This window comes from Lycium barbarum, chromosome 3 (assembly GCF_019175385.1).
Source record: "Lycium barbarum isolate Lr01 chromosome 3, ASM1917538v2, whole genome shotgun sequence".
Classification (NCBI taxonomy): Eukaryota; Viridiplantae; Streptophyta; class Magnoliopsida; order Solanales; family Solanaceae; genus Lycium; species Lycium barbarum.
In genome coordinates, this window is record NC_083339.1 from 20,740,551 (window position 1) to 20,751,958 (window position 11,408).

Genomic DNA, 11,408 nt, shown 5'->3' on the forward strand with positions numbered 1-11,408 from the left:
GTGTTTAGCTACTCAATTGGAACAAGTTGTAGTTCGAGTATCTAAATGCAATTTACCTTTTAAATTTAAAGGGCTACCAATATATTTAGCCAAAAATAATGCTTCTCATTTTCAGCAGAATTAGCGCTAACAAAATCCACTCTACATTGTTAGCCATCATGCATCTTAATTTCCTCATTAATATGCTACTTGCCTTTGGGTGCAAAGGCGAATGATGCGTAGGATTCTCCCAATTATGTCAATGTGGGGAGATCAGATCAGAGGAATAAATCAATCCCCATCTGAACAACTAAATAAGGATCATTGCAGTTCTTATCAACAAAAGTATCCATTTCTTTTACTTCTTTAGCTGACAATGACAGTTACCAGTGCAAAGGCACATCCAAAACATAAAGAGTGAATAGGTTAAAGATTTCCTAAATAATCAACGATTTTTGAGTTTCCTGTCTAAACTATTGAGTGTTCACATAACCTCCTTAACTACTATGAAGGAATATGATATATGCTATGTGAACATCACACCGTAAAAGCTCCTACAAAAAGTTTCAAGTGCCAGTACACGTGGAAAATAATTTCAGTGAATAGGTTAAGAACTCCCTAAACTATCTTTATTTTGCCAGTTTCATACCCAAACTATTGGTTGTTTACAGAACCACATGAACTACCATGAACTCCATGTGCCAGGTGTACTCATTTAAGACTTTTTTCATCTCCCACGTGTCTCTCAGCAAGTTATCTCAAATATTTTGCCACATATTTAACTACAAATTTTTAATCTAAAAGGAGTTATAGTCCTGAGGTGTAACAGAAACACCCAACATTTTAGGTGTAAAACTCGCAATGATAATAGTTAGGGGATTGTTAATCTATTCCAGTTGAACAATCTTCCGACCAAGAATTTCCTGCAGATACACAAGAGATTACTTTCCATTTAGTAGAAAACTCATTCTAGAATTAACGGTACTAATAAAAAAGACATATTGTATTGGGCTAAATTTGTACAACCCAACTGGAGCAGTACTGTTAAGCCACGTGGCTAAGTGGATAAGTCAAGGATGAGTCAGCACTTAGTGTCACCGGAAGTACCGCTTGGTCTGGAAGGCTATTGGAATAGCTACGGAGGAGATCTCAACGGGCGGCCATTACGGATTGGGTTGAATGTTATCTTCTGGTGTTATTAGGCTTAATGGTCCTCTTTATCGCTTAATATTATTACACAATTAATGCTCATTATAGGTAGGGGCATAATACATGAAATATGTGCCCGTAGGTTTTAGTATAAATATGGATTATCATCCCCATTGTAAGGACACGAAATTCAAGAGGAATACGTAACTCCCATATACAGTTGCTCTATTTTAAAGTTCTTTTCTATTTTACTAAGTTATTAATCATTAGCTTGTTCGGAGGAACTAATACCGGGTTCAATCGAGGCTCAGGCTATTCTTAACCTTGCTTTGCTTTATTTCATTTTAATCTAAACTATTTGCATACTGTACTAATTTCCTGGTCACTTTTATGCACGTGTCCTTGAACACGAACACAAATTCAATTGAACTGATTTTTGGGTAAATAGTTTGGCGCCCGCCGTGGGGCCAGGATAGTTGTGGTTGTCATTGTGACCATTGTTTGTCTTGCTAACTTTTCTTGAGTTTCGTGTTTTCCTAAGTATCAGGTATGATAGGAGCAAACGACAACACGAATACTGGAAACAATTAAGGCAATGTTCCATTAGGTCCGGATGGCGTGCCCCACCAAATACCATTGGATGGTTTGCACCCTCAAGATCCAAACAGGGATGCAACAGGAAGGGAGCAGGACCGCCGCACCACCAAAGACGACATTCCTACCGACGGGACTGATGGAGAATAATTGCAGATCCTAAGGGAGCGATATTACTCGCTGAGGGAGGAGATGGATCAGATAAGACAAACCATTGCGTCCCTCGCGTCCGGTCTACAGGTCAAAGTCACGGCTCTTGGCGGAGTCCCCACAACTCCTACTGGTGGAAACACTGCCGCCGTCGGTAGCGGTCAGACCGTAAGAAGGAACTGTGATGCCTCCGACAGTGAGTCCATTCCTGACGATTCCTTGCAAGCCGAAGTCAAGAGTTTTATGAGAGAAATCACTAGGACAAGAGATTAAACTTCCAAGAAAGCCGAGAAGAATGCCGAGGAGTTCCAAAGGCGTTTGAGCCAAATTCTTGGGGCTCCCTCGGTTATCGAGGGCCCCAACGCAAGTGATGTGCCGTGAAATTATGGCACATATGATGCTTTTTGACTATAAGTTTTACTTGTTTTTAAGCAAGTTTGTGTTGTTTTGATGTGTTTGTATTGTGTTTCAGGTAATCGATGAGTTAAAGGACAAAACTAGTGAAGTTGCATAACTCGCACAAAATGGTGAGGAATTACGGACCGTATAAATTTATACAGACCGTATTCCTGGTCGTGATTAAGGATAATGGCAACAAAATGTTGAAGTTGGAGATGCTAAGTTACGAACAAGAAATACGGACCGTGTTTTGTTATACGGGCCGTATTCCAGCTCGTATTTAGAGGATGAAGTTGAGGCAGAATGTCAAGTTTGAGGTGCTAACATACGGCCAAGTTTTACGGACCGTATATTTATATACAGGTTGTATCCTGTGTTCGTGATTTGAAGTAAAGAAAAGAGACCAAGTGATAGTATAATTTTGATACGGTCCATATCTTATTATACAGACCATATTTGATGCCATCAGGGGAAAATTTGCCAAGTGTAATTTCACGTTTTTTGGGAACTTACAAATTGTGCCTTGTAGGGTTTTATTTCATTATCAGTTGTTAGACTAGTCTTTTGACCTAGAGCATTAAATACTTCATTATTTTTGGAGCTTTTGGAGATCAAGACTTTTAATTTCATCTTATTTTAATCAATAATAGGCAATATGAATTCTTTCTTATTTTGTTATTCTTTCTTCATTATGAGTAGCTAACTTCTCTACTAAGGTTGTGAACCCAAAGATGGGTGTTATGTGATTGAGAATTGAGATTGATATATGCATAATGGATTGTCAGGGTTTACTTATTCTTCATTATTCATTGTTAGTTGATGGTTGGAAACATTAACTTAAGCCATAAACCTTAATTTATTTGGAAAAATAATCTAGGGTTTGGTAAGAACAAGTAACAAGAACTCGGGGCATTAACCCTCGTTGAATAGATTCAGTTAGGAATAAGAGGAATTTACTTGATACATATTAACCGTTCTTTATACCAGCTCTTTTATAGTTGGGAAAATCATAATGAGAGATAGACCTTAACTACTGGGAAATATTAGGTATTCAGTTAGAGGTTAAGTGCATTCTTACAACGATCCATTAGAAGTATATCAAGATCAATACCCATAGCATACAATCTATCTAAAGCGGGGCACAACCTTGGTTTCTTTAATCATATTCATTACAATTAAAGCAATTAGTTAATAAAAAACAATCTTTTACAACTCAACGGAATACGAAACTAGACCGCAAGAAAGTACTCTACTACTTTAGTAATCTTTTCACACCATATTCCCTGTGGGATTCGATCCCAAACTAGTTGCATTACTATATTTGACATCGTCCGCTTTACGTCATTTAATAGGTGTAATTTGAGCGTATCAAATTTCGGGAGAATACAGTTTTGAAATTGCTAAAGAGTTTGTGCTTTACTCAAAGTCTTTTTCTATTCCTTCACACCTTGTTTGCTGTTTACTGTGAACCAGGTGATCATGAACAACAGAGAAGGACATAGAGCAAGTGGTAATAGGAATTTCCAAGCGCAAGACCCACTAGTTGATGCGGAGGTTGAGAATGTCTTTGTGGATATGCTAGATGAGGTGGAATGTGCAACTGCTATTGTTCCACCTAGGGTGAATGCTGCAAACTGCAAGATTGACTCCACTATCTACCAATTGCTCAAATTTGAGGGATATTTTTGGAACTTTACTGATGATGACCCTCACCAACATTTGAAGAATTTCGTGGGTGTGTGTGCCCAACATATGCAGAATGTGTTCCATATGATGCTATTCGGCGAAGAGTTTTCAAATACACTTTAACCGGTGAAGCAAGAGTTTAGTTTGAGAAGCTTCCCCACAACACTATTCATACATGGGGAGAGCTGGTTGCTGTTTTTCTCAAGAAGTGATTTTCGCCAAGCAAGAAAGCTCAAATTTGTGACAAGATATATGATTTCAACAGCTTCCGAGGGAACAACTATTTGAAGTTTACAAGAGATTCAAGAAATATTTGCAGAAGTCTCTAAATCATGGGTTTTCCAGAACATATATTGATGGAGAAGGTCTATAGAGGGCTAGATCCATTGACACAAGCAATGGCGAATTATGTAGCTGGTGGGTGCTTTATGGACAAGACATATGCCCGAATCACTCAGTTTCTTAATAAGCTTACTAGTCACAATCAAGCATGGCATTTGGGTGGCACAGACAGTGTAGCCTATGGAGCTCTAATGATCCATAACATTGTGAAGGAGAATCAAGAGACTCAGTAGACACTAGCTCAGATAGCAACCAATATTTCTTTACTGATCAAGAAACTTGAAGAAAAGAAAGCGAAGAAAGTTAATGTTGTTAAAGAAGTTCCGGGAATGCCCAAGGGCATGTACTAAGTTCAAGAGGGGCCTCCTATGCAGTCTGCAGATGCTAACTATGTTCAGAATCAATGGAGAACTCAACAAGGACAAGGTAATTACAACAACTATGGTGGCTTGAACCAAGGGAACTACAACAATAACAATAACTTTAGAAATAGAAGTTACAATTCCGATATTCCCCTAAAAGGTCAGTCGAATGAGTAAGGGAGTTCTAAGTTAGAGAGAATGCTTGAGAAGATGCTAGCCAACCAAGACAAAACAGATAGAACATTGAGGGGGCTGACTGAAATTGTGGTATCTCACACCGCTTCCATTCAGAATCTCGAGTCGCATATGCGAGATATTTCCAAAGAACAACACCCTCTACAGAAGGGAGGACTTCCTAGTGACACTATTCTAAATCCGAAGTGTGGTGGAGGTAATTCTTATGTGAGGTGTGCTTTTATTAGCGATCGAAGTAGGAAACTACTTCAAAGTGAAGAGAAGAAGATGACTAATCTCGAGCTAGTTGCTGAAGAAGAAGAGACACAATCTGATGTGCCAACAATTGTTGATGAGGTCCAGAAAGAGGTTTCTATTGCTAAGTAGGTTGCTAATATTCAGGAAAATTGTAAAAAGCATGAAGGTAGTAGTGACATTAGCAAAGCAACAGTTAAAGGGGCTCTTCGCCCTTTGACCCAACTATTTAAATCTATACCTCCCTTTCTACAGAGGTTAGTGAAGAAGATTGAGAATGCTAAATGTCAGAGGTTCTATGATCAGTTGAAGCAACTATGAATGAGCATTCTTTTTCTTGATGCCTTCCAAGAGATGTCGGGTTTTGTAAAATTTTTAAAGAGAGCTGTTGACAAAGAAGAAACCGATCAAGCATGACACTGTGAATCTGACTCATCGTGTTAGTTCTATCATATCTACAATCAGTGTTCGGAAGAAAGAGGATCCAGGGGCCTTTACTGTTCCATAAACTGTTGGTCACCATGATTTTGCTCATGTTTTATATGATAATGGGGCTAGCATTAACCTCATTCCGCTTGCTATTTATAAGGAGTCGGGTTGGGAATGCCTAGACCTACTACCATGATATTAAATATGGCTGATAGATCTATAAATAAGCCAGTTGGGGTTGTTGATGATGTGCTTGTTCGGGTTGGCGAATTCCTTCTACCGCCAGATTTTGTAATTCTTGATTGTGCTGTTGATCGAGATATTCCTATTACTTTGGGGAGACCTGTTCTCTCTACGGGAAGGGCTCTTATGGATTCAGAGAATAATGAGATCAAGTTCCGTGTCAATGATGAAGAGGTGACTTTCCAGGCTAGCAAGGGAATGAAGCTACTAAGTGCTTACGAAAGCATTTCAGTTATTGATTTGATAGATGAGGCTGTTTTAAAATGGAAGAAGAATGTTTGGGTGAGGCTCTAGAAGCCTTATTGGTGAACTTCAATGCTAATGATATGGAAGGTTACATGGAGACTGTTAATTATCTTGTGGGGTTGGTTTTATACTCTTACTAGCTAAAGAAGCTGGATCTTGATCTTGAGAACCGAAAGACTCCTCCAGCGAAGCCATCTATTGTAGAGCCGCCTAAGCTTGAGCTTAAGCAGCTTCCTTCACATCTGAGGTATGAATTTCTAGGTCCGGATAATTCTTTACCAGTGATTATGTCTGCATTGTTGAATGATGAGTAGATGAAAAAGTTGTTAGAGATTTTGAGAGAGTATAGACGTGCGATTGGGTGGACCATTGCTGGCATTTGAGATATTCCTTCTAGTATTTATGAGCACAAAATTCAGCTCGAGGAGGATAGCACATAGAGTGTTGAACATCAGAGGAGATTGAATCCCCTCATGCAAGAGGTGGTCAAGAAAGAGATTATTAAGTGGTTAGATGCTGGAGTTGTTTATCCTATTGTAGCTAGTAAATGGGTGAGCCCGGTTCGATGTTTATCCTATTGTAGATTGTAAATGGGTACCCCGTTCAATGTGTTCCGAAGAAGGGAGGTATCACAGTGGTACCTAATATTAAGTATGAGTCGATTCCAACTAGAACCGTTACCCGGTGGTGTGTATTTATGGATTATAGGAAGCTGAATTCTGCAATGTGCAAAGACCATTTCCCCATGCCTTTTATTGATCAGATGCTTAATCGACTGGCGGGAAGGTCATACTATTGCTTCCTAGATGGGTATTCTGGCAATAACCAAATTAATATTACTCTTGAAGACCAAGAGAAGACTGCTTTCACTTGTCCTTATGGGACGCTTTCTTGCAGCCGGATGCCGTTTGGTCTTTGTAATGCACCGGCTACGTTCCAGCAGTGTATGATATCTATTTTCTCGGATATGCTTGAGGACTTCTTGGAGGTCTTTATGGATGATTCTTTAGTTGTGGGTGATTCGTTTGATGAATGTCTTGACCACTTGGGTTGAGTGCTGAAGAGATGTGAGGAGACTAGTCTGTGCTTAATTGGGAGAGATTCCATTTTACAGTAAAAAAGGGACCGTCCTCGGTCACAAAATCTCTGAGAAAGGGATTGAGGTTGATCAAGATAAAATTGATGTCATTGCTAAGCTTCCTCCACCCATCTATGTGAAAAGAGTTTGAAGTTTCTTGGGGCATGCCGGTTTCTATCGACGCTTTATTAAGGAGTTCTCCAAGATTGCTAGCCCTATGTGCAAGCTTCTTGAAAAAGAGGCTAAGTTTGACTTTGATGAGAAATGCCACAAGGCCTTTGATGAGATGCCATATGCCGTTTGATGAGGCTAAGTTTGACTTTGATGAGAAATACCACGAGGCGTCTGAAAATGAGGCTAAGTTTGACTTTTATAAGAAATGCCACAAGGCGTTTGATGAGTTGAAGGAGCGTCTTACTTCTGCTCCTATTATTGTTTCACCATATTGGTTACTGCCATTCGAGTTGATATGTGCTACGAGCGGTTTTGCTATTGGTGTTGTCCTTAGTCAAAGGCATAATAAGATCATGCACCTAATTTACTATGCCAGGAAAATGCTCAATGCGGTGCAGATGAATTATACTGTTACTTAGTAGAAGCTGCTTGCTATAGTCTTTGTGTTAGAGAAATTCAGGGCCTATCTGTTAGAGTCCAAGATGGTTGTATACACTGATCATGCAGTATTTAGGTATCCGATGGCGAAGAAATATGCAAAACCATGATTGATTAGATGGGTCCTCTTGCTACAAGAATTTGACTTCGAGGTGAAAGATCGCAAAGGGCCTGAAAATCAAGTTATAAATCATCTCTCACGGCATGAAGAAGCTAGGAGACCGTCAGAAGAGCTTGATATAGATGATGCATTTCCAGATGAGAGAGTGCTAGTGGTGTCATCAGAGATGGCATCATGGTATGCAAATATCGCTAACTTTTTGGTGACGGGTCTTATTCCAGATGAAATCAAGACATATCAGAAGAAGAAGTTCTTGAGGAACTCTTGTCAGTACTATTGGGATGAGCCATACTTGTTCTGGACATGCGCTGACAATATCATTCGGCACTGTGTCCTATAGTTGGAAGTGATGGCTATTTTGAAGGACTGCCATGACTCCCCTGTGGAAATCGGACTGCAACTAAAGTGATCGAGTGTGGGTATTATTGGCCAACGCTTTATCATGATGCGAACTTAATGGTGAAATCCTATGATCAATGCCAACGTTAAGGGACGATTTCTAAGAGGCATGAGATGCCTATGAATTTCGTAATGGAAGTTGAACTATTTGATGTTTAGGGTATTGACTTCATGGGGCCCTTTGTGAGTTCCGGTGGCATGAAATACATTATGGTAGCTGTTGATTTTGTTTCAAAGTGGGTAGAAGTAGTGGCTTTACCCAATAATGAGGGGAAGAGTGTCATCCAATTTCTCAAGAAGAATATCTTCACCTGATTCTACACCCCACGGGCTCTTATCAGTGATGGCGGTACACACTTCTATAACAAGGCATTTGCAGTACCATTTGAAAAGTATGGTGTTGATCATCAGGTAGCCACCATATCACCCTCAAACTAGTGGCCAGGTGGAAGTCTCCAATCGGGAGATAAAGAGCATCTTGGCCAAGATGGTCAATGTAAACAGAACTGACTGGGCTCGAAAACTTGATGATGCTCTTTGGGCGTATAGAACAACATTTAAAATGCCCATTGGGACTTCTCCTTATAGGATGTTTTTTGCCAAGGCGTTCCATCTTCCAGTCGAACTTGAACACAAGGACTTGTGGGCACTGAAGAAGTTGAACATGGAATGGGAAGAAGCAACCAAGCTGAGGTTGTTTCAGATGAATGAAATGGATAAATTCTGGTATCATGCCTATGAAAGTGCAGCCTTCTACAAGGACAAGATGAAATACTATCATCATGTCAAGATCCTTAAGCGGTACTTTCAGAAGGGTGATTCTGTCCTGCTGTATAACTCAAGGCTAAAGCTCTTTCCGGGCAAATTGAAATCCAGATGGTCCAGACCCTTCGAATTGTTAAGTGTTTTGTCCAATGGCTAAATGGAATTGAAAACCATGGATTGGACTCGAACATTTCGAGTGAATGGCCAGAGGGTGAAGCACTACTATTGGTGCATTGATGGAGATAGGGTCGTTGACAGACACAGGCTGAAGCATGGATACATTCTTGACCTGGAGTAAAACGGTAACACCGTTGTGCCGCGACGTTAAATTAAGCGATGCTTGGGAGGCAACCCAAGGTTTTTAATTCTTGTAGTTGGTTATTTTGTAGTTTTAGTATCTTTTGTGTGGTTTAACGTTTGCTTTGGTGTAGGATGATAATGCAGGAAAACTTGAGTGTGAGAGGTAGAAAAACGGGTCGTACTTATTTATACTGACCGTACATTTGGACCGTAATACTGTTGCACAAAAAAGTTACTCACTGTTTTGGTGATATGCTTAAATACGGTCAGGATGTACCGCATTCTGTAATACAAACCATATTCTGTAGGCGTAAAAGGTAAGAAAAAAAATAAGCGGACACTGTTTTGTGATATGCATAAATACGACCAAAAGTATGGGCCGTTTTTATAAATACAACCGATCATACGGTCCGTATTTAGGCATAACATAAAGCAGTAAGTCACACGCAAAACTGAGTAAAAATGCAGATCGTACTTCAAAATACGGCCCGTATCTTATGCCCAAAAAAGAGTAGAAGGGTTTTAAACAAAAAGGCAATCACGCCTTACACCTCCCCCATTTTGTAAAACATTAACACCCATATTCTCTGCTATAACCCATGATCACCCACCTTTTACTACCATATTCTTCCCTTTAAATTCCCATAATACACTCACAATTCATTACCTAAATCCATACTGACCATCTCTGCCAAACCCGACTACCCTCTGCTCTAGCTTAGGATTTTTCTTTGCTTTTCTCTTAGTTTTCATCAAGTGTTGTCCACAAGTCATCGCCACACAGGATGTTGATGCTCTAATCCCTTTTATTTGCATATTATGGTATGATTTAATTGGTGGGGATGATGGGTAATGTTGACACCTAGGGTTTAATAATGTCAAAGTCATGGTTGATGATTTCTTTTTAGTGGGGGATAAGCAAATTGATGTGGTTTAAGACTCTTGGGGATGAGTATATCGAAACCCCAATGGGTCTAAGGGCATTCCGATTGACGAATTCGACTTTAGATTCCGAAATTGTTATGCCCGCTAATTGTTCGATTAAATACCAGTGATCCTGAATAATCCAACTCCCATGAGAAATGAAACCATTACAAATTATGTGTGTGTGGTGTTTGATTTTGAACCGAAGCAAAACTGTACATAAAAAAATCAGGGGTCGATAAGAAACAAATGACCTATGATATGGAATGTCTAATACTATATGGACCGTATCCTGGGTCATATTGTAATTGGCCAAGAAGATTAGTTTTTTTCCCAGAAATATATTCTTAAATACAGACCGTATTTCTGAGATAAAAACTTGATATTTTTCTCTTAGACATATATTCTTAAATATGGACCATATCTCTAAACGTATGTCTGAGATGGAAATATTACGACAAGCTTATATGGACCATATAGTTTTATACGACCCGTATATTTCTTTTACGACCACCTAAAGAAAATGTACAAAAATATTTTGTCTTTCCTTTGTATTTTTTCTTTATGGCCTGGTACTAACAATGCCTCTCTTACAGATATGCCTGCAAAACACATCGTAAGGAGAGGTAGTGGACCCAAACCAGCTAGAAGAGGCTGAGGTTGAGATAGGGCTGACGTAACACACAAATTGCATGAATCCCCCTCCTAGTCTGAAGAGGAGGAGGAGGTTATGCCGCAAAAGAAGAACAGAGGGGCTACAACATCTGATCCCCCGATCATGACACCATCAGCTTCTGATTCCTTCTAGTCTGAACAGGGGGAATCTTCATCATCTGCTTCGGAGGATGCTGAGTTTGAGAGGGCTGAATAGGCGTGTGGCTCTACTGAGCCTTCAACTACTCCTCCTAGTTTGTCAGCTCCAGGTGATGAAGAAGAGGTCTGAAAATTAGAAATAAAGAGTAAACGACTTGATGAGGAGGCTTTGCGTTTCGGGTCCAAGGGAGCCAAAAAATTGTATGAAGCGGGGATAACTCCAACAAAGAGAGGGGGCAAGCCGCAAAGGAATATCTGGGAAGAGCGGCGATTGATGTTCGAGGGCCTATCTGCCTACCCTCACACTGTTGAGGCACTCCAGTTGTATCGGCTCGCAGTATTTGGCAATCTTCCTAGAGACTATTGTTCGGTACTTGTGCAAGAGTTC